At 41.7% G+C, this 24,691-nt stretch overlaps 1 protein-coding gene across 4 annotated transcripts in view; it reads right to left on the reverse strand.

Moving 5' to 3' along the window:
• Positions 1–14,372, reverse strand: part of PKIB (cAMP-dependent protein kinase inhibitor beta) — a 53,772-nt gene extending 39,400 nt beyond the window's left edge. Inside the window, exon 1 of one of the 4 annotated variants that reach the window (XM_015623098.3) lies at positions 14,282–14,372. The gene's annotated coding sequence lies outside the window, so the exon portion shown is untranslated. Of the gene's footprint in view, positions 1–13,259; positions 13,332–13,516; positions 13,657–13,710; positions 13,873–14,281 lie in introns of those variants that run through there. The other 3 variants (XM_015623099.3, XM_015623097.2, XM_015623102.2) reach the window with 3 other exon arrangements.
• Between the last annotated feature and the right edge of the window lie 10,319 nt (positions 14,373–24,691).

Consider the following 24,691-nt stretch of genomic DNA (forward strand, 5'->3'; position numbering starts at 1 on the left):
CAACACAAAACTATCTTTCAAGTCCCGGGTGGTCCGTTCCTCAGGTCTTGATGCGTTGTGGGTCTAAGCTGGCTAAAAATACCCTGTGAGGCAGGAAACTGTTCTTTCAAGAGCTGTTGAACAGTTCTTCTAAGGATGCACTGCTTCCAAACAAACGCATAAAACCTCCTTGAAACAGAAATAGAGCAGGATACATCTCACAGAAAGGGACACATGGCATAGGGCCTCAAGATTCCCTGTATTCAGCCAAGTTCTTCTCAGAGATTTATTCAATATTATAAAAATACTCATGCATAGCAATTCAAGCATGTCCATTCTCACTGAATGAAGTCCAGGCTCTACAGTAAAATTATCATACAATGCTCTGAGTTCTCTGTTTGTCCTTAGTAATGTTTTGCTTCTCCAGAGAATCCTCAGCGCAGCGTGAAGGAGAGGAGACACAAGGTATTTAGCAGAACTACCATGCCTGTTAATAGCACAAAAGCTACTCTGCCCCAAATACCATCAGTCAGGGGTTTGTGCCTAACCTTCTTCCTACCACATGCTCTTAGGATCTATCATTTAACCAGTCCTACACCGTCCCTGTCATGGATGTGTTTTCATGGTCACCGAGTTCTATGAGCTAATACTTGACTCTTTAGAGATGTGTGCTTCGATCACATCTGGGAGCTGATTGTCAAAATACTCAATATTTATATGAAAATTGTATCTACATGGAGAAAAAGGAAGCAATTTCTACAAATAAACTGCTCTTCTGAAATTTTGATCATTCAGCTACAGAACCGGAGGCTGAAAAATAGGTATCAGATATCACAAACTGACACAGATAAAATAACCTAGTCAAAAGAGAGTGAGATGCAAGTTCACACTAAGTCCTTTACTAGTGCAAGTGGCAATTTTATCTGAAATTGTAAACAACTATAAAAGGAAAAATCAAAGTCAGGATTTACTAATAGGCTTTCTGAGATTTCATGCAACAAGAAAATGTGCTGAAGCTACATATCCAGGGAAGCTGTATTTAGTAGAGTGTGGTTTCAGATTGCTTTCAAAGTGACCTGAAATAGTTGAATTGACCTGGAGTCAGGGGCTATAGAGGAAAAACAAATTGAGTGAAAAAACCTTGCCCAGTCTGTGCAGTGGCAGCACCCTTGCTTTGTGCAGCATGTCAGTACATGTTTCTGGGATCATAAAAATTTCACAATGAATTTCTATTATCACATGGTAGGCACAGCTAAATCCAGGGCACATCACTCATTTGCCTCATTAGAGGACACAAACTGCTCAGTCTTTCAAGAAGCCTCCGTGGTGAAACTGTTGTCTATTCTGGGCTTTGAAGACATCATCTCACAACTCAGACGGTAATGTTTTCCCATTTTACCAGGGACAAGCTGGAGATTCATGCAAAAACCTGCTCCTAGCTCAAAGATCCCCAAAGGAAGGAGAGTCTGCAGCCACAGAAGAGCACTTCCAATGCAGGCTGCCCCACAACCATCCACATCACCAAACCACACACTAGAGGGGATCTTTCAGGTGCCACAGCTTAGACTGTGGCACAAAACAACTCTGACAGCAAGATGTGATTCATCATCAGGCTGAAGTAAAGGCTGAAGATGAGCAGAATCTGTGGCCACAAATGGCCACAAATCCTCCAAGCCAAGGTGGAGGTGTGAGGCCAAAGCCAGTGATGTTTATCCTTGGGAAAGGTGGCATTTGCTATGCTGCCTGGAGATACTGTGAGCCCACACATCTAGGCTTTGTAGAAGCTCATTCTGGATAGCTGCCCTCACTACTCAGTCCCAAGAAGAAAAAAAAAAAACAATGCAGAAAAAAAATCAGGTTTACATGGGAAAAATGCTTCTCCAAGATCCAGTTATGAAAAATAAGAATGGCTTAAATTAATTCCTGAATTAAAAGTAATCGATTTGGTGATGTAATAGAAAAGCTCTTTTGGCCTGTTTGGGCTTTTTTTTATTTTTCAGTTGTTTGGGGTTTGGTTTTTTTGTTTGTTTGTTTGTTTTATAATTTTGAACCATCCATCTCTTTAAAGCTCTGAACAATTCCAGTATTATCTCAGTAGGCACTGCTGATTCAAAGCAAGGATTAGTCACAAATCTGTGCCACCCCAGAGCCATTAAAACAACAAGCTGGTGGATGGGAAAAGGGCATATACATATGATAACTAAGATGACCTTTCCTTTAGATATTCGTGTTTGATTACCGGTATCTTTTCTGGTTAGACAGTTCCACCTGGGATCTGTAAGATCCCAGCTCTTTCTGAATTGTGGGGACAAAAATAAGACAGTCTTTACCACACCACCACAGTGCTGCTTATGCAGTGCAAAATCATGTAAAATCACCAGAACAATTTTATTCCAAATAATGAAGATACTTTAATAAACCCTATTAAACCCAAGCATCATCACCAACCCCAGCATTAAACTGTTGAACACGGAGCAGTTTTCCTATGGGAAATTTATGACCAAAGGAACTATTCTAGGCTTGGTATTTTTATAGCATCCATTCATTTTTTAATGGAGGATGGAGTTACCCAAGATTGAAATGGTATTCAAAGGATCCTCTACCTTGAAGAAGAAAAGTAACCTGCATTGGAATACCGTGCCACAGCCCCAAAAGATGAGATGACACCTGGGTACAACTGCTGTTGCCAAAGTGCATTCATTTAGTCGGCTGCCATTCTCCTCAACAGACATATCTGTCCATTTTGGTTATAAAACAAAACCATTCCGACCTTTTATCTCACTCCTCTGCTCAGTAACTTTGATGCCCATTGTCAAAGTGTACAGACAGGGGTCCTCATGCCCTTTGCACGTGCCACAGTCCTTGTTCCCTGAGCTCTCGCTGCTGTGTCACCTCAGCCCCTCTCTCCCACCGGTCCCAAGCCTGTCCCAAGGCTTCCAAGTAAACATCCTGTAAACTCAGCACTCAAGATGAGATATACAGACAGCTCATGAGCTGTTTATCAGTGACTTATTACCAAGTGCACCATGACCTGAGAAAAAAAATAAATAATAAATTAACTGTTATTTTTGCTCCTCTAATTTAGAAAATGAGGGCACAATTTCCTCCAGAAAGCAGATGCCACAGAATTATTAGTGAGTGTTTCCTGGTATTTTGTTCACAGTTTAAACATTAAAACTGGAGTTGCAATAAGTGTTTGTTGAATGTTAATCTGAGTTAAGCTCTATTTTTATCTAGAGAAGTATCATATCAGATGTTACAGTTCACCAACAAATTCTGAATGCCATATTTGTTCAGAGCAGCATTTCTCCTAGGATCTACAACTCCAGAGCTACACTGAAACATAATTAACAATATAACACATCCCTGTAGCTCCTCTGCATCTTCCACTTGCAAACAAACTGGTGCCAAACTCTGTCATATCCCAGCAGCGCTCTCTTCTCAGCTTCCCTTCCTCCTCATCCTCCCTCTCTAAGTTCAGAGACACAATCTACAGAAAACATGCCAAGATCCTTTCTGAAGAGATGTAAAAAGGAGAGCAGTGTCGTGTATATTCCTCACCCAAAATAAGCTTATGTGCCTTTTATACAGTCCATATGCTTATTTTCTTAACAATTTTTGAAACTCCCATACTGAGACCAGACATGAACATGCCATAATATTCCTTCTTCAGTTTCAGGGTTTTCCTGAGGATTTCATTCCTCTGAACATTTCCAGAACATCTCCAGACTCTCCCAAGTTCAGCACTGGCTGTGCTGGCACTGTGCAAACACAGCTCGCAACACCACTGAGTTGTTTTTAGCTCCCCTGCTGCCTGAGGCTGAGTATCTTCCCCCTCATCACATCCCATTTAGTGATGAGCCATCCATCCTCATGCTTTTGAATGCTGCACTCTCTCTTAAGAGATGGAGCCTTAAAAAGACATGCTCCAACAAAATAGCATGTCTCTATGTGTTCTGCTGTCAAGGCCTTCGCTCCAAAATCAGAACGAGGTCGTATCCTGCACCTCTTTTGTTCAGTTGTATAAGAAGACTGGGCTTGCTGTCTTGCTGGAGCAGTTCAGACTGGCACAGGAGAAGTGAAGCCAGATCCCCCTGCCAGCTCCTGGTAAGACATCTGAACAAATATCCCCATTTTGGGAACAGCTTAACTTCAAATGGTAATTACGTCTCACCTTTGAGGGGCTCGTGCTTTTCTAAGCCTGAAGGCTGGACGGTCTCCCCTGTCCCAGACACAGCCAAGGGATCCGCTGCCACCCGTACATCAAATGTCACTCCTGTCACATGGCAGCTTGGGCTGTCAGCCTCGCTTCTGTTCCTCCATGAAACACTGAAACTCTTAACAAGGAAACTGGGATTACGGGAGACATCCTTTGCCCCGGAGACGGCACTGCCGGCTGTTATCTCTGCTCTCCAGCTCTCAACCAGGAACAGAGCAGGAGCAAAGGCACTCCATCCTACACTGAAAGGCAGCCATACAGAAAGGCCTGGGCTGGAAATCCCAGCTTCTTGGTGGCTTTAATCAAATGGAACAGCACTGGGAGGAGAGGTGAGAGCGGGGATGGGGCGGTACCAAGCCATTCAAATGAAAATTGACCTTTTTGTTTTGCTTTGATTCACCTCTAATCTTACATGCTTTTTCCTGTATTCTGAAAAGGTACAGAAATGAGGCCAAGATACAGATTTAAAAAAAACAAACAAAAACCAACCCTCTCAAAATGTATGCCTAGAAAAATTGCATATTTAAAATATTTATAATAAGGACTAACCAAGCCATTAAGCCAAAAAAGGCTCCATTTTAAAAAACAAGGTTAATTTCTAAATCTGATTTTTCCAAAGTTATTCCAAAGTATTTATTTAATTTTAAGCAGTAGAACTTCAGGTTCTAGGTTTTACAAAAATCTAAAGAACAAGCAACTTTTAAAATCATAAAGGTGTGGAATTTTAATTGACTTTTTTGGTTGTCAGAATCATGAGGCAGATATCACTCCTTGAGGATGTGCAAAATTGATTAGCTGGATACATTTGTTCATCTTTCTTCTATGTTCTGTAGACCACCAACTGCTACTAATAAGACCTCCAGCTTTCTTCATTCTCCCTTTATATGACAAAATTTAACTCTCTACAAAGGCTGGATTGTTAACTAGTCACTTAATTAACACAATGAATATACAGCTGAATGTCCCATTACCTCCCTTGAAGATAACTAAGTTACTGGAACAATATTCAATTTCCATGCTAAGATGTGTGAATTATTATAGTTGACTCAAACCAAGGAATTGTATCTCATTAAATGGGATTACAGGAAGTAGGTTTCCATTTGGAATTACTTTACAACTCGGCGAAGCTAAATGAATTAGTATAATAATATTAGTATCATAATATTTATTTTTTTTTAGCTTCAAAACTCACTAGAACAGAACAGACTGAGTCTCTTGAGAAATCTGTTTGAGAAACACACCATCCAATTTGTTCTATTTTACTTTGGAGTGTTACTTCCAGCTACCTGTAACTAATGAGAAACCAGAAGGAGAGAAGAACATAAAAGTGAGTTACTCATTAATAAAAGGAACAGCATGGACAGCATGTACTCTCTCTTCAAACTGTAAATAATAAAACTACCAATTCAGAACAGAAAAAGCCAGCATTACCTTTTTAGTGATGCTTTTTTCCCAAAAGCATCATGTCTTATGATAAACACCCTCTGTGTTAAAGAGGAGACCTTCCAATCACATCAGTAATAGGCAGTTTCCATTAGAAATTGGCTAAGAATGACTTTTATTCAATTTAATTCCTTCCACAATTCTAGCTTTTCCAGCAAACAAATGCAACTTCAAGGGGAAAGAAAACAAATATTCCTCCAACCCTCACACATTCATTTTTTTAAGCTGTTTTAAGCTCTCTGAGGTAAACAGCAAGCACTTTTAGTGACAGGTTCTGAGTAATGATGGGGAAGAGAGGGGAAGTGGTTGAAAGCACCACTGGCTCCTTAATGCCAACTCTTTTATGTTACTCAGGGAACACATGTTCAATCACTGCTTATGAAACAACTCTGACAACATGGAGAGGAGCTTATTGCTTGATGTTTGCTTAAATTAAACTCTATCTATTGTAGAAGCAATTGCTTATAGTTTACTTTTTGGCATGGTTCTTTAGTATTTTTTTGTTAAACAGAAGCAACTCACAGTCTTAATAATAGATTAGTCAGTGGCTGTCTTCTCTGGAGGGTTTGTTACCAAGAGGTTTCACTTCAATCCAGCTCTTCTGAGAAGAAATTTTGAGAAAATATCAGAAAGGTGGTAACAACAGAATTTATAATACCTGACCTTTCCAAGAAGAAAAACAAGCGAGACACATTAGAAGAATCCCATCCCCACTTAGGGACCTTTCTTTTAAACATCAAAGTCACACCATTGCACATGATGCCTACTTCCAAGAAAGCAGTAGGCTCAGTGTTTCATTTTTGAACACAGAACATAACTATCACATTAAAGCTTTAGCAAAACATGTTTGCAGAAGTCCCTGCATTTTTATTATACTTTATTGTGCCTTGGAGAAAGCTTTTCTTAACTGAACAAAAGCTGCAGCAGACTGAATTAGACTTGAAGCCTGAAACAGATCACACGCAGTACATTTAGAAATTGTTTTACAACACTGAATCTAACCATATCTAGGGCTGACTGTATTAGCAAGATATTTTAAGGCAGGGACTGCAAACCACTATGCTGTTGTTAGCATCTATTCGTTATTTCTTATTAAAGGTACTGTCAACTGCCCTTCTTTCAGTCTGTTAAATAAGGTTCCTCTTCCCTGTTATGTTTTTTATGTGTAGATGGTTAACAGCGGCTTCACAGCAACTTTTCAGAGGCACAGGAATGACAGGGTCAAGGGACAACTCAGGCTAGATGGGGCTCAGGATTCCCTGGTCTGGCCCAGCACCAGGGCCAGATGAGGCTGATCACAGCTGTGCTCCCTTGGGGCTGGAACTCCCCAGAGCAGAACTGGCACAGCCACCGTGGCCAGCCCACACCTCTGCTTCCTTGGATTCTTTTCCTCGTGCACATCTGAACCTCTCTGGCTTGGTCTGGCTGATGGCCCCTGGAGAGTCTGTGGCTCTCTGTTTTTGACCACTTCTCTCCCCATGGTACCAGGGGCTGCTGTCAGCACCTCCAGAGACATCTTCTTCCTGACTGAGCCAGCCCTTTCCTCAGCCTTTCCTCATGGGGCAACTGCTCCAGCCATGACCATCACACCTTTAATACTCTAGAAAATGGCTCCTTTCCTGGAGGAGAGCGCATCCTGTTTGCAAGGAAACGGGGAAGGTGAACTACACACTGACACACTCCACAGCAACATCTGACTCCCTGTGTCCAGGGAACTGCAATCCTGTGTCCCCAAGGCTCTGCTACAGTCAGGGCTACACCTAAATCAGTGTCTTGCCACTACAGGTTGTCTCTGTAGGAGAATCCCATCCATCTTCTGGAAGAAGTGGCAACAGAATTGCAGACTTCTGCCCTTCTCTTCGATTCCAGGGTGTCTTTCCTTTATTTTTTCATAGCAGTTTATAAAGCTAGTCCTCAAAATTTCTATTCATACAAACAGCAGAAAAACTTCAGCACTCCCACTGTATTGTGGACTTAAATCAAAATGAAGTACCACATGATTGCTTGACACCTTTTTGTCATCTGCCAAAGCAAACAATGCTATTCACAACTGGCTAAGCCCTGAGAAATATATATACTTCAGGCAAATCATATCCTTCTACTTGGTACTGTGGGGGAAGTTCTAGTTCAAACACTATTTTCAGAACTGCTTGTCCACTCAGAGACAGAATACATAGACATCATCTTCCCGTCTTCTGCTTCCTTTAGTTCTCTTACCCAACCAAACCTCATCCAGAACAGATGGAAGAGACATAGCAAGGTCTCCACATATATACTTCCAGGACAAATCTTACCAACACTAATAGAAACTCCCTTAATTAAGGACCATAAAATACACCTATGTAGATAGAAATTGCTTATGAACACAGCATACCATGTATTGCCCAGGAACTAAAGCTATTTTTGATGAGGCAGAGTAAGGGTACAGAATCATCTGAATGACAATCTCTTTGTCATCACTCAGTGAAATACCACAGAGCACTTTCATCAGTTAATATGAAATATTTAAGAGCTGCCAATGCCTCTGCAGCTGTCTGAGCAAGACCAAGGTACCCTGTAATGAAGAAGATACAAAATAGCGATGGGTCAGGTGCTCAGTTAAAGGATACAAATGACACAAGATTCCAAAGTAGGGAAAACAAAACTTAAAAGGGATGTTGAGCCTGAGCAAAGAGCAGTACTTTATACAGACAGAAAACCAAATTGTGTGATGCTGAATGCAGCACATCTTCCAAGGGCATTTCAACAACCCTTGAAAAGTTGCATTACTAATCACAGTTCCAGGTTGCTCGGGAGCCTATGGACAAACTTCTGGATTTCCAATAGAATATTGTTGTGAAGGTTGCAATGTTGAATTGGTTGAAAAGGTAACTGAAAAAGGTTAAAATAAAAGGCTACCCATTTGTCCATGGGGGCTGGAAAGCAGCATAAATTATTCCCTCTGTTCTGCTTCAGTAGGTGTTCAGAACTGCAGGCATAAACATCACTATGTACTGGAAACTCAGTTCACCTTCCACTGCTGGATGGAATATGTGGACAGGATGGGGAAAGACAACAGAGATAGCTTTGCTATTTTTATGTATGTAGTAAATACTGTTTAATCTGTAGATCAAAAGAACAAGAAACAAAAAGAAAAAAGCAAGTGCTCCTGATCTGCAACTGTTTTCCTGGGATATTCCTAGGGACACAGAAAATGGAAGATTTTAAATTCAGAGCTGCATCCTTGCAGCACAGCCCAGCACAGAAACTTCCCCTACCTCTGGGTTCAGCATGGAAAGATGTGTGCCACATACCAAAGCAAAGACATGCAGAAAACTTCTGCTGCATATATTCAATGCTTTTTGTGCTCTGGGAAGCCAGCTGAAATCCTCCTGTCAAAATGCTTCAGCCTGGGTGCACCTGGCCAGAGCTGCACACCCAAAGGCTGCTCAAGGTCTGTCTCCCCACGTACAGTGCAAACCTGACCCTGGTAAAATCATCACCTCCCTTTGCTGACAGTGATTTTTTTTTGGTTGTAGTCAGATGAGCTGCCTCAGCCACAGCTAAACCATGTGAAGGACTGCTCCCAGCCCACCCCAGCCCACCCCCTGGTCTCTGGGCAGAGGCCACACTCCCTCTCTGCAGGATGTCACCGCCCTTCTCTGCCCTGCCAAGGTCAGGGCACAAGTTTGCACATCCTACCTAATCTTTCACCACAGCACAAGTTAAACACTTCCACTGGCAGGGTTTTAAGAGCCATCCCTTGGATGCATTTGAACTGAAGCAGACTGGGTAGCACCTACGTACGATGCTACATCCCACGTTTCTGGGAGCGATGCAACCAGTGGTGAGAAACTGCTGTGGGAGTTGTCTCTGACAATTCCCAGCTGGGAGGCACCCAGCCCAGGGTGTGGAGTGACAGCTACCTGGAGCACAGGGAGAGCCCTGTGGGGCTGCCAGGAGGCCAGGTCCTTGCAGCTGGGGAGAAGGTTTGGCTCCATCCAAGGGCAAGAGGATGAAGCAGGGAAAGACATTATGTGTATGTGCTTGTTCCCAGAAAAAAAATCACTGTGCACCTCATCCTTCCTCTTGTTGATATCAAACAAGAGAATAAAGTTTATTTAATTGCTATACAAGCATGGTGGTGCTGCATCTTTAGTGGGGAATGAAGACTTTAATGTATATAAACGATCGTAAAAGATGTAGAGGGGAGCTTTGTGCAATGTAAATGCAGAAAAAATATTTTCAAAGAAATCAACATTATTCAGTGAGCACTTTACTAAATTAATTTCATTTTTATATGTACATTCATGCCCAGAGAGCAAGGCCAGCTGACACAATTTCTACAGCAGGAACAAAGCTAGCAAATTAACTTTATACATGATTAAATCTTTCTCAAGAAAAGAAAAAAAAAAACACAAAAAACCCCAACCAAACCCAACCAACATCAGTAAAACCTACCCACAGTAATTTTATAGGAAGATAATGAAAGAGAAAAGATGGACAAGTTTTGTGATGCTATTAATGCTGGCAAGACAAGGAAGGAGAAAATAAGCAATTGCCTGTACACACAGCTCTTCAGTTTTGTAACAGAGCAAATAATCAGAACCAAACCCACCAAAAAAGTCAATAAAAGCACATGTATTCATAAAGGTCTTGCTAGATAAACTCACAACACCCTTTCATATTTCTCCTCCATTATCCTTCTCGTGATATGGGGAGAGTGTTACAGCATCCTGCTGTTCAGAGAAAGCAGAAGAGGATGTTCGGATGTAGCCTTAACCAGAAGAAACAGCAGTGACAGTAGGAAACAAATTACACTCTAATCAAAAACTTGTAAGCAATTGAGAGAAACTGATTGTGGAAGAGCCTAGGTTTTATTGTGACCACAGTAATCGAGTGTTTGCACTGAGTCAAAACAACAAAGAAAATTACTGCACCACTGGCTATCAACCCTGCATCAAGAAGTATTAAATTATGGACAAGGAAAGCAACACATCAGCTTATCAAGTCGAGGAATGACAGTGTCTGTATTCATAACTCATTATCAGAAACATCTGAGACCTATTTAGCTTATTTTGAGAGGACTATGGAGAAGAAAAGGCACGATCAAAACTTTCACAACTATGCACTCCCATGGAGCAAAGAAATTGAAAAAATATAATCACCAAGCCTTGAGCAGCAGAAGTTATAAAGCTCAGCATCCTATGGAGCACCCACACACATTTTGTGATGTCTATTACTTTGAATGTTTACTACAGCTCTTCCTTCAGTGGGGGCATCAATCGCTTCTCCCTCATCTCCCTGGTCACCAGAAGTCTTGAGGTTTGTAAGATTTCATCACTTTGAAATCTCTGCTCTTCTGTTTATATTGGCAGAAATTAATCCCTAAGGGTAAAAAAAATTACACCAAGGCAATGAGAGGAGCTGTCAGTCAGACAGCATTATTATTGTTTCAGCTTCATCTCCTTAGAAAACCAGGCTGAAATTAATATAGTCAGGACAGAAGGGAAGAAATAACAAACATAAATCTAAAATGGGAAAAACTTTTAAAACCTGAATTTTTAAGTCAAGTACAGAAGACATTATTTCACGTGAGGAGAGCCAGATCTGGGAGCTTTTCACAAACAGATCACCATTTCTGACTTTCTAGGATTTCTGCTAAGCCATACTCTTAGGCTGCAATGGAAATCTGGATGATCCCCTTGTAAAAACGAAAACGCCAGAATCTTAATCCATTCTAACACAGATGTTTGACTGTTTAAATACTTCTAGCAGACAAGATCACTTTTGATTTACTTTTGTAATTCTCCCCTTTCAGTGCTGGGGGTTATCCTGTAGGTCTGAGTGGCCAGTCTGGATGCTACAGGATGCAAAAAATCAATCCAAAATCCTGAACTGTTCCACTGCTCACAAAACTATTTGAGAAAATGAGGTGCACCCTAGGGAGATGCTGTAGTGCATGGAGGCTCTTTGTACAGCAAGAAGTGGGGAGAACACACCAATTTCCCTCACTTTGCCCCCAAAGCCAGTCAAGAGGAAGCCAAGCCCAGAGAACCAAATGTGGTCCTGAGGCATCTTCACCAGGAGGAGAAATCAACCAAGGACAGCAAAAAATCCAGCAGGAGTTCAGGGAACATATGACCTTGAGCTGATGGAGATAACTATACAAATGATTCCTCAGAGATTTTCCATCTCAGGTTTTAGAAACTGAAGGAAGCAGTTACATTCTGAAAGGGTCATTAAAAACCTTCATTAGTACACTAACGAAAAATATTATTTGTTAACAGGACAGTCAGTGAATGGACACAAGGGAACAATTTTGTACTTTCAGACAGATTAACAACATGACCGAGTTAACAAGTGACTGAGTTTCTATCTCTCTGCATTTCATGATTTGCATCATGAAAATATTTTTTAAATCTGTCATGATTTTGAAATTCATGTATATTTTTATAGCATACTGATGTGTTATGGTGTTTTGTCTTAATTTGTAACTGTCATAACACATCCAATTAAAAAAACAACAAAAAAAACAACAAACAAATCAAACCAAAAGAAAAAAAGCTGGTCTCTGTTTCAACAGGTATATTACAAAACCAAGGTATGGAACTATACCTAAACCTTCACTCGAATAGTACACTAAAGTATGTGCTTTTAGAAGTTATGTGGGTATTTATAGCTAAGTTTCAAATTATCTTACTCATATATGTAAGTATTTGCTATCAACCACAATGTAGTATTTCAAAACCATCATGGCATAAACATTCAAGTTCAAAACTTCAAAGAGAATATTATAAATTGAAACAAAAAAAACTCAGTAACTCAGACCATTCTCATTCCCGTGACTTTTGCAGTCAGAAAAAATAAAGTGTCACTGTCTTTCCTTCAGCTGTTTTTAAGGTCTCTGTTTTGATCCAATTTTTCATCAAGAAATGTTTTTTTTTCCCTACATACAGAAGGTGATGAAGTTATACTGTGTAAGTCAATATGCCCTGTATATTTCCACATTAACCAATCTTAACCACAATGCCCCCAAAGCTATTGCTTCAGGAATTTTTAATACTCTTTTACTTTTCACTGCTAAAAACACTTGCCTGCTCTGCAGAGTCCACAAATAACTTCAACAAATGCTGAGAAGAATCATATATGACTGGATTAAGAAACAATTCTCTTACTGCCAACATTCTGTGGCAATTAGGAAGAATAAAAGTTCCTGCCTTGCATGTAATCTAAGTACAAGTTTGCAAGGACATTCCTTGCAAACACAGCTGAAAGTCAGTAATGTATTTTAACTAGTTTTCTAGGAATACATTTTGCATCAACAAACGACATGTTAGTTGTTCATTATCTTTCTGTGCAATTTAAATTATGGACCTCATGCACAACTGTTACGTTTCAAAAATGTGTTGTAATGTATCTAAGCAGTAAATTACTCTCTAGCATTCGTGTTGTCAGCACTGATTAATTTGACCGGGTAATCATACTTTCAGGAAGGAGACGTGCTTAAAACTCGCACCTGGCACACTTCTGATTGCTTTTCTGCCGGAGAAAAAGTAATTTCAGTTTCCTCCCCGATAAGAGACAGCCTGTGTATGAATGGCACCGATTAGCGGCTTCCACTAAAGGTTAATAATACCTGGCGCTAAGACACATTTAACCCGGTCACTGCGGAAGCAGCCAGGGCAGGGAGGCGCAGGCAGATCAGCCGTGACCTATCCCGAAGAGCGTCTGGGACACGGCGGTCGGGCACGGGACATCACATCCCCAGGACCACGCTCCCCAGCAGCTTCACCGCTCCTCGTCCTCCGCTCCAAACTTCTCCCCGCTCCCCTCGATGCCCGAAGGGCTGCCCGGGGCCGGAGTGGCTGGGGCCGGCAGGGACGCACACGGTACCTGGGCACTCCGCGTCGCCGGGAACGCTCCGGTTTGCGGGCGCAGGGGGGGCGCACGGCCCCGGCGCTCCTGCGGGATGTTCCCTGCGGGATGTTCCCTGCGGGCAGCCGGCCCGGGCGGCCGATCCAGCTCCGCCCGCGACTCTCGTCTCCCGCCCGGCCCCGGCTTCCCCCGCCCGCCGCCGCCGCCCTCACCCGGCGCCGGAGGTGCCTGCCCTCGGATAGCGCTGCGCCGGGAGCCGCGGCCGTGCCCCGGGGCGCCGGGATGCCGCGGGATGTTGTGCCGGGATGCCGTGCCGGGAGGCGGCGGGATGCCGTGCCGGGATGCCGTGCCGGGAGGCGGCGGGATGCCGTGCCGGGATGCCGTGCCGGGAGGCGGCGGGATGCCGTGCCGGGATGCCGTGCCGGGAGGCGGCGGGATGCCGTGCCCGCCCCCGGCGCGCCCGTCCCCGCAGCCCGTCCCGGCGGGGAGCAGCGCGGGGGGGCCGGGCCCAGGGACTGCCGGGCCCAGGGACTGCCGGGCCTGGAGGTGGCGGGCGTGGGGCACCATTCCCCAAAACAGCGAGCGCCGGCTGGCCCGGGCTACCGCTGCCGGGGAGAGGGGACCTGGCTGGGACACCCCCTCCCTGCAGCAAGCGAGGAGGGATGCACCTGCCCAGGGTCCCTGTACCCCGTGGCCCTCACAGAGCTGTCCCGCTGCAAACTGATGCCGGGGGGAAAGAGCAGGTCCCGATGCCCTAAAAACAATAGGAAAAACAGCTCTTACCTGGAGCCTTGCTGACTTTACTCTTTTCTTTCCCCCTTTTTTTTTGGCTGCAGTCCCTCGAACTGCACAGCAAAATGACACAGGACATCCTCCCACTCCTGCCCGACGCAAGCAGCGAGCGTGTGACAAAAAGTTGGCGCCTGGATGTAGCCATATGTGACCCTTTTTGGCTCCGAGCCTTGTTACGTCGCACAGGGAGAGGCCGTGGTGCAGCTGCACGCCTCTTTCAAGGCTGCTGGACTCTGGGACATGCCTTCATGCAGGAGTTTGGAAAAATCCAACCTTGCCCTGAAATCAGCAGTCTTTCCCATTTGCCGCTTAAAATGGTGCCCTGTGAGGAATGATGAGAGTTCTCTATCTTAAAGACTTTGTTTCAGTGGAAATACAAAATTAACATCTTCAGGCATATTCTACCACATTATACCAATCTGGCTTTGAAAGCTTTTCAAAAGATCTAGACATTTTGAGCATAGCACAGATTTGTTAATTGGTTTTCGTTTTTTAATTGTACCAAAAGGACTCTAGACTATCTATTTTTAACCCATTTTGAAAATCACACTACAATCTATATATCTATATATCTATATCTATATCATCTGTATCTCTATATATCTATATCTATATATACATATATGGAATACTTCATCCAGCCATTTCCCTAGATCCAGTCAGAGACAAATGAAAAGGGAATCTGCACAGAGGTTTTCCATTTATACTCAGAAACTTTCCATTTATATTCTGAGAACCAGACAAATGCAGACAAAAGTGGGTACCTTACCTGTGTTTTTCAGTGCTTACTTACAAGCCATGTCAAGCTTTTTATCATATTTATTTATGATAACAAATAAAAACAGAGGATTAGAATTCTATTCCATTTTGAAAATGAGGTTGGCTTTCATGAACCTAAAATCCCTTGGTTTTACTTCTTACATATTTCTGGCATGACCTAGAATACTTAGGATCTATTTTTAACATTATTTAAGCCATGTTGTTAAAGTAATCCTATTTACAATGGGAACTTTAAACACCAAGTAACTCAGGTGATGGCTTAGAACTGGTTGATTATGTTGTATTTTTATTAGATCTTTCCAAATGTCCTCTTAAAGTACAAGAGCTGTAGTTTGGAGTCCTGCCAATACTCCCTCTAAAATATTTTTCTTAGAATATAATTTGATGTATCTCCTTTAGTGATTAGACTCTTTGCCATTTATTTAATTATTTGGGTAGATGGCTTGATTTCTCAAAAAAACCCTCTTATGAGTATTATTTTTAGCTTAATGACAAAAATAACTGGTAGATGTCTTTCCTTTTCCGGGTTATAAGGAAGATTTATTCAGAAAAATGATCGTGCAGTTATTCTCTCACAAAACTAGTATTTGTACCATAGATTTACGTTCAGCAGCTCCTTTTCCCAGTGGAAATGGGGAAAAGTGTGTTCTGGTCACCCTCAGGGCTTTGTTTGCGTGAGAACACATGAGCTAAGGCTGTGTAAGAATACACAGCTATTAGTGCCAAGGTCCTGTCTTGCACTTAGCTTGGTGCATGAAGGCCTTGACATCCTTCTAGCCCACCTGTATGTGGTCTGAGAGGTGCTCCAACCTGTGGATTCCTTCAGGCTGAGGCAGTGGTAGGAGTTCTGAGGCAGCAGGAGATGCTCCTCAGCTTTACTGGTGCAGCTGACATATGCTGTGTGCAGGTGGGATTTCATGTGTGGGGTTTGGAGTGGAGCACTTCAGACACCTGCTCTGAATCAGAACCAGCGTGAACGCCTGGAGGAACCACTGATGCCTGAGTGAGATGATTACTCCATGACAACGAGTTCTTCAGGGATGTGTGTGTTCCCAGTGTGGCACTGAGAGAAAAATCCTTTCTGCAAAGGAGTGAATCAGATACCTCAGTGGTGCTCAGTAGTGGAAAGCTGCTTTGAAGCAGCTGGGATCAATTTAGCTTCTGCTGTGGGCATGCCTTGACAGAAATGTGGAGCTTCCCTACTTAGAGCCACAATTGGCTTTCTCTTTCATTTCTTTATTATAAACCACTATTTCTTTATTTTCTCCTTTCTTGTAGCAAAATCAGTGCCACTTGAAAAAAAGATTTTGTATTTGTAAGTCTTGCCAAGAAACTTTTCAGGTTATAGCCCTGTGAAGTTTCTATATTTTTAAATATCTGGAGGATTAGGAAAAAATCCTAATGTACTTCAGCAATATTCATGCCAAAACCATCTTTCTTTATATCATATTGTACATATTGTTGGAAGTTTCACATTTCCAAAGATGCTTCTAATGAAATCAACTGCTATCACAGGAAAACAAACCACTAAGGAAAATACTGTAATGAACGGTTTTTGAATTCCAGTTGTGAAATTTATGAAGATTATGGTTTACTGTGGTGCCTAGGAGACAGGGGGCAAAGTCAGTGGCCCAGATCCTTGCTAGTCCTGCAACCATGCTCCATGTTCCACTTGGCATCTCAAATTTTAAAGATAAACAGGACACAAATAAAGTGAAAATTAAACAAAAAATTCAGATTGTTATGACCGTTTTGCTCTCTGCAGCATGCACTGGTGGTACAGCCAAGAGAGGAAGGGGATTACACCTGGGGAGCAGAGGGGAGCTGCAGGAGCACCACCCTCCTCTGTTGCATCATGTAGAAAACCACTGGATGGACCATGCAGAAAACTTCCTGCCAGTGGCCCTTCCCTGGGGATTGAGCTTTGATGAGTTGGGTTTTCATAGGAGCTGTGCAGCCAAGGTACTGGATGTAGCAATGTGTCAGAGGCTGTGCCTGCCTTTTAAGCTGGAGGCAGAATCTTGCCACAGTAAAGGCTTCTGAACTCTCTCCCTTCTGCTAGATTGCTGATTTTAGAAAGCTGACATTTTGGACTCCTTAAAAGCATAAATTTAAGAGGTGCAAAATAAATGATTACTTCTTGGGGAAAAATAAAACAAACAACCAAACCCAAAGATTCTTAGATAAATAAGATGACAAAGCTAAATAGAACAGATTTTATCTGAATGTAGAAAACATTTTTCCAGAAGCAGAACTTATGTGCCAACAAGGCACTTTACACAGATCCTAAACCTAAATAAATTAGGCTTAAAAATATAAATTAAGAGTTTTTAGAACAACTTGCTACAGGCAAGTATAAAAGTTACTCATAAAACCTTAGACAACAAGAACTAGGAATCTGCAGAGCTGAGGGATTACCAAAGAGTGAGAGGATCACAAAAAAGGCCATGAAAGAGGTGCTAATGCAACTTCTTTGCAGTTTCTCTACCAAAGAGCTTGGAGACATTCATATCCATGCACTTTTCTTTACAAAAATCAGATATGCAGAGTTATCCCATATTGAATTGTTGGAAGGAGGGAAAAAAAACTCATATAAGGAAAATGAATAATAAAATCAGCTTGCCTGAGTCCTATTCACCTGGAAGTATCTTGAGAGGTCAGGTATTGAACAATTGTCCCACGAAGTTTGAGGTAAATTTGCCATTCAAATACTTTTTAAACTCAACCAAATAGGTACAAGGAGAAGGGCTCCAGAGGGTATTTGTATTTGAGACAATCCCCTTAAAAATAACCTCAAAACAGTATCACATGGCATATGAATAACTCAAAACTAATACAATTCTGGCCTATATCAGCAATGGTGTGGCCAGCAGCACCAGGACAGTGATTGTCCTGCTGTACTCGGCACTGGTGAGGCCACACCTCAAATCCTGTGTTCAGTTTTGGGCCTCTCACTACAAGAAGGACATCGAGGTGCTGAAGCGAGCCCAGAGAAGGGCAATGGAGCTGGTAAAGAGCTGGAGCACGAGTCTTGTGAAGAGCAGCTGAATGAGCTGGAGTTGTTTAGCCTGGAGAAAAGGGGGCTCTAGCGGGGGACCTTATCACTCTCTACAACTACGTGAAAGGAGTGTGTGGCCAGGTGGAGTCTGATCTGCTCTCCCAGGTTACAAGCAGTAGGAGGAGAGGAAATAGTCTCAAGCTGAACCAGGGAGATATAGATTGGATATCAGGAAAACTTCCTTCACCAATAAGGTTGTTCAGCATTGGAACAAGCTGCCCAGGGAAGTGGCTGTGTCCCCATTCCTTGGAGGTGTTTAAAAGACGTACAGATGTGGTGCTTAGGGATACGGTTTAGTGGTGCACTTGGCAGGGCTGGGTTAATGGCTGACTCCATGATCTCAAATGTCTTTTCCAACCTAAATGATTCTGTGCTCCTATATTGTGTGATTCTACTGCATAATTCTTATGAGGAAGCTGTGCCTCTTCCCATCTCCTGGAGGCTTCATCAAGCACCTTCATATGTAAATGGTCCACTTTATGTAGACTTTTAAATTTCATTTGTGCTTCTGTCTAGGTCTTTCTGGTAAGAACTGTGAAGACCTTTATAAGAAGTCTCAACTACCTTGAGATTTAAAAGGATCAATAAATACCTAAAGGCCCATCACAGGATATTAAAGAAAGTCATCCAGATTCAACTTCTGTCTCACAAAACAAGAAGAGAGTCACTGAATAAAATCCTTACGCAGTGTGTTTGAAAAAAAATAAAAAGAAGTACTTGTTCTACGCTGCACATTATTAAATGACACTTTGCCCACATGATCAGAGAATGAAGTAGAAACAATAATCATAAAAGGGTAAAAAAAAGTACAAATTATGAGACATATTTATCAGGTGCAATTAAACACAAAAATTGAGATTCCCAATTCTTTATATATATGAGGCCTCTAATAAATGACCCAAAACAACAAGGCTTATAATAGGGTACAGAAATAGAAAAGCAAGTGCATCATCTGTGTCTCAGCTTCTTGCAGCTTTAATACCTGTGGTCTTTTCTTGAGGAAAGCTCAGACCCTGGAGACATTCAGAAATCTTCTCAGAGAGCATGTTAGCTGGGAAAGGTGTTCACAAGGAATACTAGTTTTTTTAATTTACTTATTTACCAATATTTCCATTAAAATAGCTGCTGCATGGAGCCCTCCCTGGTTTGCATAGCACAATTACTCTAAATGAGAGCATCTTGTTACCATCATACCCTCACACTGATCAGAAGCAGGGCAGAGCCTCCTACATGCTGGCCTCCAGCACCTAGCCTCAGAATTAGTACAAAGCAAGAGTGAACTCCACAGAAGCTGAAAGCAACTGTGAAGCAAAAATCAAGCTTCTGATTCATGAGATTGATTACATGCATGCATCCAAATACATGGAAACTTCCACGTGCAGACATCCTGTCGGCTATGATACAGCGTCAAGCATCACGTCTTGCTGCGACCTCAAACAGAACTGACAGCTCTAAATGCACTTTGAGTTGAAGCACTCTAAGGAGAAGGGAGGAGATTACATTGCCCAGAGGATCTGCAGCTGAAATGTGTGTTTGTATCAGTGACAAAGCCAGGGTTTGAACACAGATGCTGCTTTTTCAGCCTGGAGTTGGCCCTGACAGGTTGCATGTGAGATGTGCCTTGCAGATACCCAGTTCCTGCCTCCTGCCCCTCCTCATGTCCAGGCTCACACTTGAATTCATAAAAGCCTTGGAGGATTTAAATAGCCTGGTTACAAAATTGTATTGAAACACAGATACTGATGCAAATTGTACAGCTTGTTGGCACTGCATGAATCACGCCAGGCCTAGAAAGAGTCTACATTAATTTCAAGTGTGCTGTATTTCCATTTCCAAACTGTTCTCTTTTCATATTCATATTGTGTGTTGCCTTCATTTAGATTTTTTTCTTTATTTTTTTTTGTTTTGTTTTGGTTTTTTTTTGGGGGGGGTGGGGTTTGTTGTTTTTTTTTCCTTTTGCATCTGTTAATGCTTTTGCCAAGTCTCTGTATACATAGCTAATTTCCAAAGCTTCCCTCATCCTGTTCTGTGTTTGGTCTCCAATTCTTCCAAAGAAATATTTACAATGGCAATCAGAAATTGAGATATAGAAAGAAGCATCTCTTGAACTAGTTGTTACAAACAAATCCCAATTATAAACAAAACCAAAAGAATAAGGAAAGGTTTTTATCCACTATAAAATTGGTTTTTTGCATCCCAGATATACACACAGTGGATTGGTGTCCTACCATTTTGGTCATCCTCACTTCTTTTGCTTGAAAAGCTTGTTACTTTGAAGGCTATTTCTGGTTTCCAAGGGAAAGCAAGCTGCTCCCAAGTCACTGCTGTGGGGAACACAGGATCACGGGCAGGCTCACCAACAGCACACACCCCATGCCATTGACAGCAGTCTGCTCTTCGAAGGATGGAGAGGAAGGAAGCCCAGTGTGGCTGGTGACACTGCCACTGAGCAGGCAGTGATGGCTGCGGTGATGCATGACCATGCTCAGGAGATGCCCTTGAGAGTGGCTATAAAACACCTGCCATTAGGAATCTGCCTTTACAAAGTCAGACATAACATTGGTGAATCCGGTGCCTGTGGGGATTAATAGGCAAGACGTGCAGCTCCATGTGCTGCAGCAGCTGGCATGAAGTCAGGACGCTGTTGTTCGATGTTCGCTTCCAAAAATTACAGGAGCACTTGTAACAAATACAGTTGTTCATAAATCCCTGGAATAGCCTGCTGGGTGAAAAGTTCATTAAAAGTCACATTCAATTAACAAATGACTGTCACAGCCAGATGTGTATATCCTGAGGTACGGTTTAATATATGTCAGACACAGACAAAATGACAGGCTAAATGATGATTAATGCTTAGCTGACAATTTCACAAAGCATCACACTAAGTAAAGGAATGCCTCAGAAATCAACAGCCTAATTTACATAGTGTGAGCTAACTTAGGTGGAAATATGAAATAAGGAAAAATACATGATGTACAGAAAAAAAAAAAAAGGAGAAATGCAATGTGCTTGCAGTCATTCCCCAGTCTATATTTCTGTTTCACCCAGCTGGGGAAGAAACATTTCCTTTTCAGGTCAATAATTAGACAAAGATTTTGTCTGAAGTAATAAAGTAATGAAAGCAACAGAGCTGTAAGTGCATTTCCCAAAAGACAAAAAAGGCAAGGTAGGGTATCAAATGTGACTGACTAGGCTTTCTGAAGAGAAACAGGATTGCATGGAGGCTCAGAAGACCCAAAGTGGAGGTGTTCAGGAGCCTTTCTAGAGCTTTGTGAAACATCCTGCAGGCCTGACATGCGTTATTGAGATGTTGCAACAGAAAGACAGGCAGCTGAGACTGTGCTTTCATTATAGGAAGGTGCTGGCAACAACACTGAGACAACAACGGGGATTTCTTCTGCATACTTCACAGATGGTCACTTTTAGCCCCGTGAAAAAGTACATCATCTCCCACAAATTGCTGTGGGCTCATGCTGGATCCAGGAGCAGTAAATGGAGCATAGGGTGGGCCACAGGCACTAGTGAATATTTCCAGAGGGTCATCATGAAAGCATAGTCTCCACCAAGCTCTGCCATAACCATCAACAAGTGCTTAATTGTGTGGGTCAAGACCTGGGCTGACTTGGCAGAGCTGTGTGTCACCAGCTGGAGTGCATTCAGACATGGTCATTTGCTGGGGTGATGTCTAGTTTATGCATTGGCATTTAAAGGGAAGACACTGACTCCTTTTGCCACACAGCTACAAGTTCCTGGTGCAGCTGAAGTCCTAGTGAAGTGTAGGAAGGTTTCCAGGCCATTACCTGTCTCCTAATAGTTGAGTTTTGCAGCATGATGCACAGAAAAGGTACAATGCAGGCAATGGAAAATCATCTGCTTGCTTTATAGCAGTGAGAAAAACAATGAAAATTGCTCTTGTTTTGTGAAATGGTTTCTTAACAGTCTCTGGTGTTGATGGTTTTGTCTTGTCTACTCAGTGACCCTGAAGCTCTGGTGACAGAAATTATTTAGCAAGGTAATTACTCAGCTGGAAGATTCACACAGTTCCTGATCTCCAGGGTATTGAATTCTGGACCAAATTCACCAAATGTTCTTTATACATTTATCTTTATATTCATTTCTTCCTCATTATATTGGAAAGGTACAAGGAAGTTAGAAGACATTTACTTGAGTGGCAAGGCAAGGTGTTTGTTTACAACTAAGGTAAATTCAGCCTCTCAGAGCTGCTAATACTGGTTGCTACAGCGATGTCAGAAATTGTATGAATTCCTGGGCTGAATGTTTACAGTTTTTCTGAGTTATCTGTCCTCTGCACACCATAGCAGTTAGACAAAAAGATCATATGGGATGGGGATATGAACCAGTCCCAGGTAGAAATGTTGGGAAATTTTACTACTAGGAACAGCCTTGACAGATGTCCAGAATAAGATGTAATTACTGGGAAAAAATGCTAAAAAGGCAGTAAACTGAGGAAAAAAAAGTAAGAGAAAGAAAAATAGGTGAATATGAAGAATAATCTCCAGTTTTCACAGTCTACAAGGGCCAGGTTCACAGCATGCTTCTTGATCATTTGTTTATGTCATGGATATATGGGCTGCAGTGACATCTCTGAGGTCTTCTCATGCTATTTGTACGCTAGTATTTACTTGATACTTCTGTAAGTGTTTTACAATATTATTGTCTCAATTTCTACTCTTTATTTTTTTTTTATTATTTTTTTAAGTAAAGCAAATAATAATTTCTCTTTCAGATATAAATTCCCAGCTCTGGGAATTGGCTTAGGAGAACTGCACTTTTCAGATGACAGTCTCAGCTAAACGTGTGGTGTGTTAAAGTTCCCAGCCTACCTTGGTCATCTCAAAAAAGCCAGGTTGTTCCTCAGAATTTTTTAAGTAGAGAGCACTCCTTAGCAAGCAGTGTGTAAAGGAGCTGAAGGATTTTAAAGGAGATAAACCAGACTCTCAGTGGCTGCAACAGCTGGAAGAGCAAACAAGCACCGAGATGCATGAGTGACAAATGAAATACAAATCAGTAGAAAGAAAGAAGAGAAATAGCACTGGGGAGAATTATCTGCATGTCATCACGAGGTGATTGGAGAACTGATATTACAGGCATTCAAGCACATCACTAACTATTAATTTGGTGTTAGTTGTCATTTAAATTTAGTATCTGAGTAATCTGGACTAAAAAGTTCCACTATGTAAGACACGAAATGCAAGTAATTTGGACTAAAAGAAATCAGACAATAGAGTGTACTTGAATCTGAGTTTCCATTTCAGATAGGGATCATTATGTCAAGAATGATGTAAACAGTAATAAGCTTGCATTGTGTCTTCCTGGGAGGTACTGATTTCATGGCTGGCTGAGAGAAGCCTCCAGGAAGAGAGCACGTGGATACTGAAAAGCAGAAAAAATCAATTCTCAAGGGGGGTCAAAGGATTTTTTGTCTTAAAAAAAAAAAAGAAAAAAGTCAAGAGAAGATGTTTCATGAAAAAACCTCTCAGAATAATCAGTATGAATCAGGTCTTTGGAGTGCATCAAGTTAGCTTTACAAAACAGACCGTTTCTATGTATTCACCATTCAGCAACCTTCAGTGATTCAGTGAATTAATTTCTTTCAGGAAGTTTCTCAGAAGTGCCTCACCAACATTACTGGAGAATTAATCTTTATAATTCAGCTGTCAAGCAGTGTGACTGATCACCTATAGTCTAATTCTTGCTCCCTCATTAAATGGTCTGTGTTTCAAAAAGACATTTTCCCCTAAAAAAAAATAAAAATCATCACCTAGTCACAAAATTAATCTCAAATTTAAGCAGCCTTGAAGATCAAAGTTCTTAAATTTGTGTTTATTAGTCTCAGGAACTGAACATGTCTAGGGCATAGACAATGGATTTTAAGACACAGGCTGACCCTCTTAAATAACCTTGTATGAGATTATCCAGGCTTTTGTAAGATGGGAATATTAATAAATCAGAAAATCTTTAAGATCTTTAGCAGAATGATGGATTTGAAAGTCCAAAATATCATACCAGGTAATGGGACTGTAGGGAAAGAGATTAGGGATGAAAATACCTGAGATCTGGTCAGTTCTGACGTAGGCAGTTTGAGCAAGAATCTATCTGACAGAGAAACCATCACTGAAGGGCTGGGGAGAGAGATGAAGTTTTAGAAAGCAGAACTGAAATATGTCTCCCTGGTGGTAAAATGTGAACTGTCAACCAAAACTACCAAAAAAGTTGCAAGAAGAAATCATATTCAAATAAAAGTTGGATGTGATCAGATGGTGCCAACTAGAAATTTTGTCCTTATCCAGAGCCACTGAACAGGCCTATCTCCAATTTATTCATATATTATTAGGCTGTCAGATCAGCACCTCTGTTTGCAGGCTTTCCATGGTGGTGAGAACAGCTGTAATGATTCACACAAAAGTTTGAAGACTACAGAAATGGTGCATGCTGTCTTTCTGTAATTTAGAATTAAGTTCCTTCCTGCCACAATAGTTTAGCAACCGTAAAGGGTTTGTTTACTGTGGAATGCAATTTTTTTAAATCACCACTATGTAGGA

This window comes from Parus major, chromosome 3 (genome assembly GCF_001522545.3).
Source record: "Parus major isolate Abel chromosome 3, Parus_major1.1, whole genome shotgun sequence".
NCBI lineage: Eukaryota > Metazoa > Chordata > Aves > Passeriformes > Paridae > Parus > Parus major.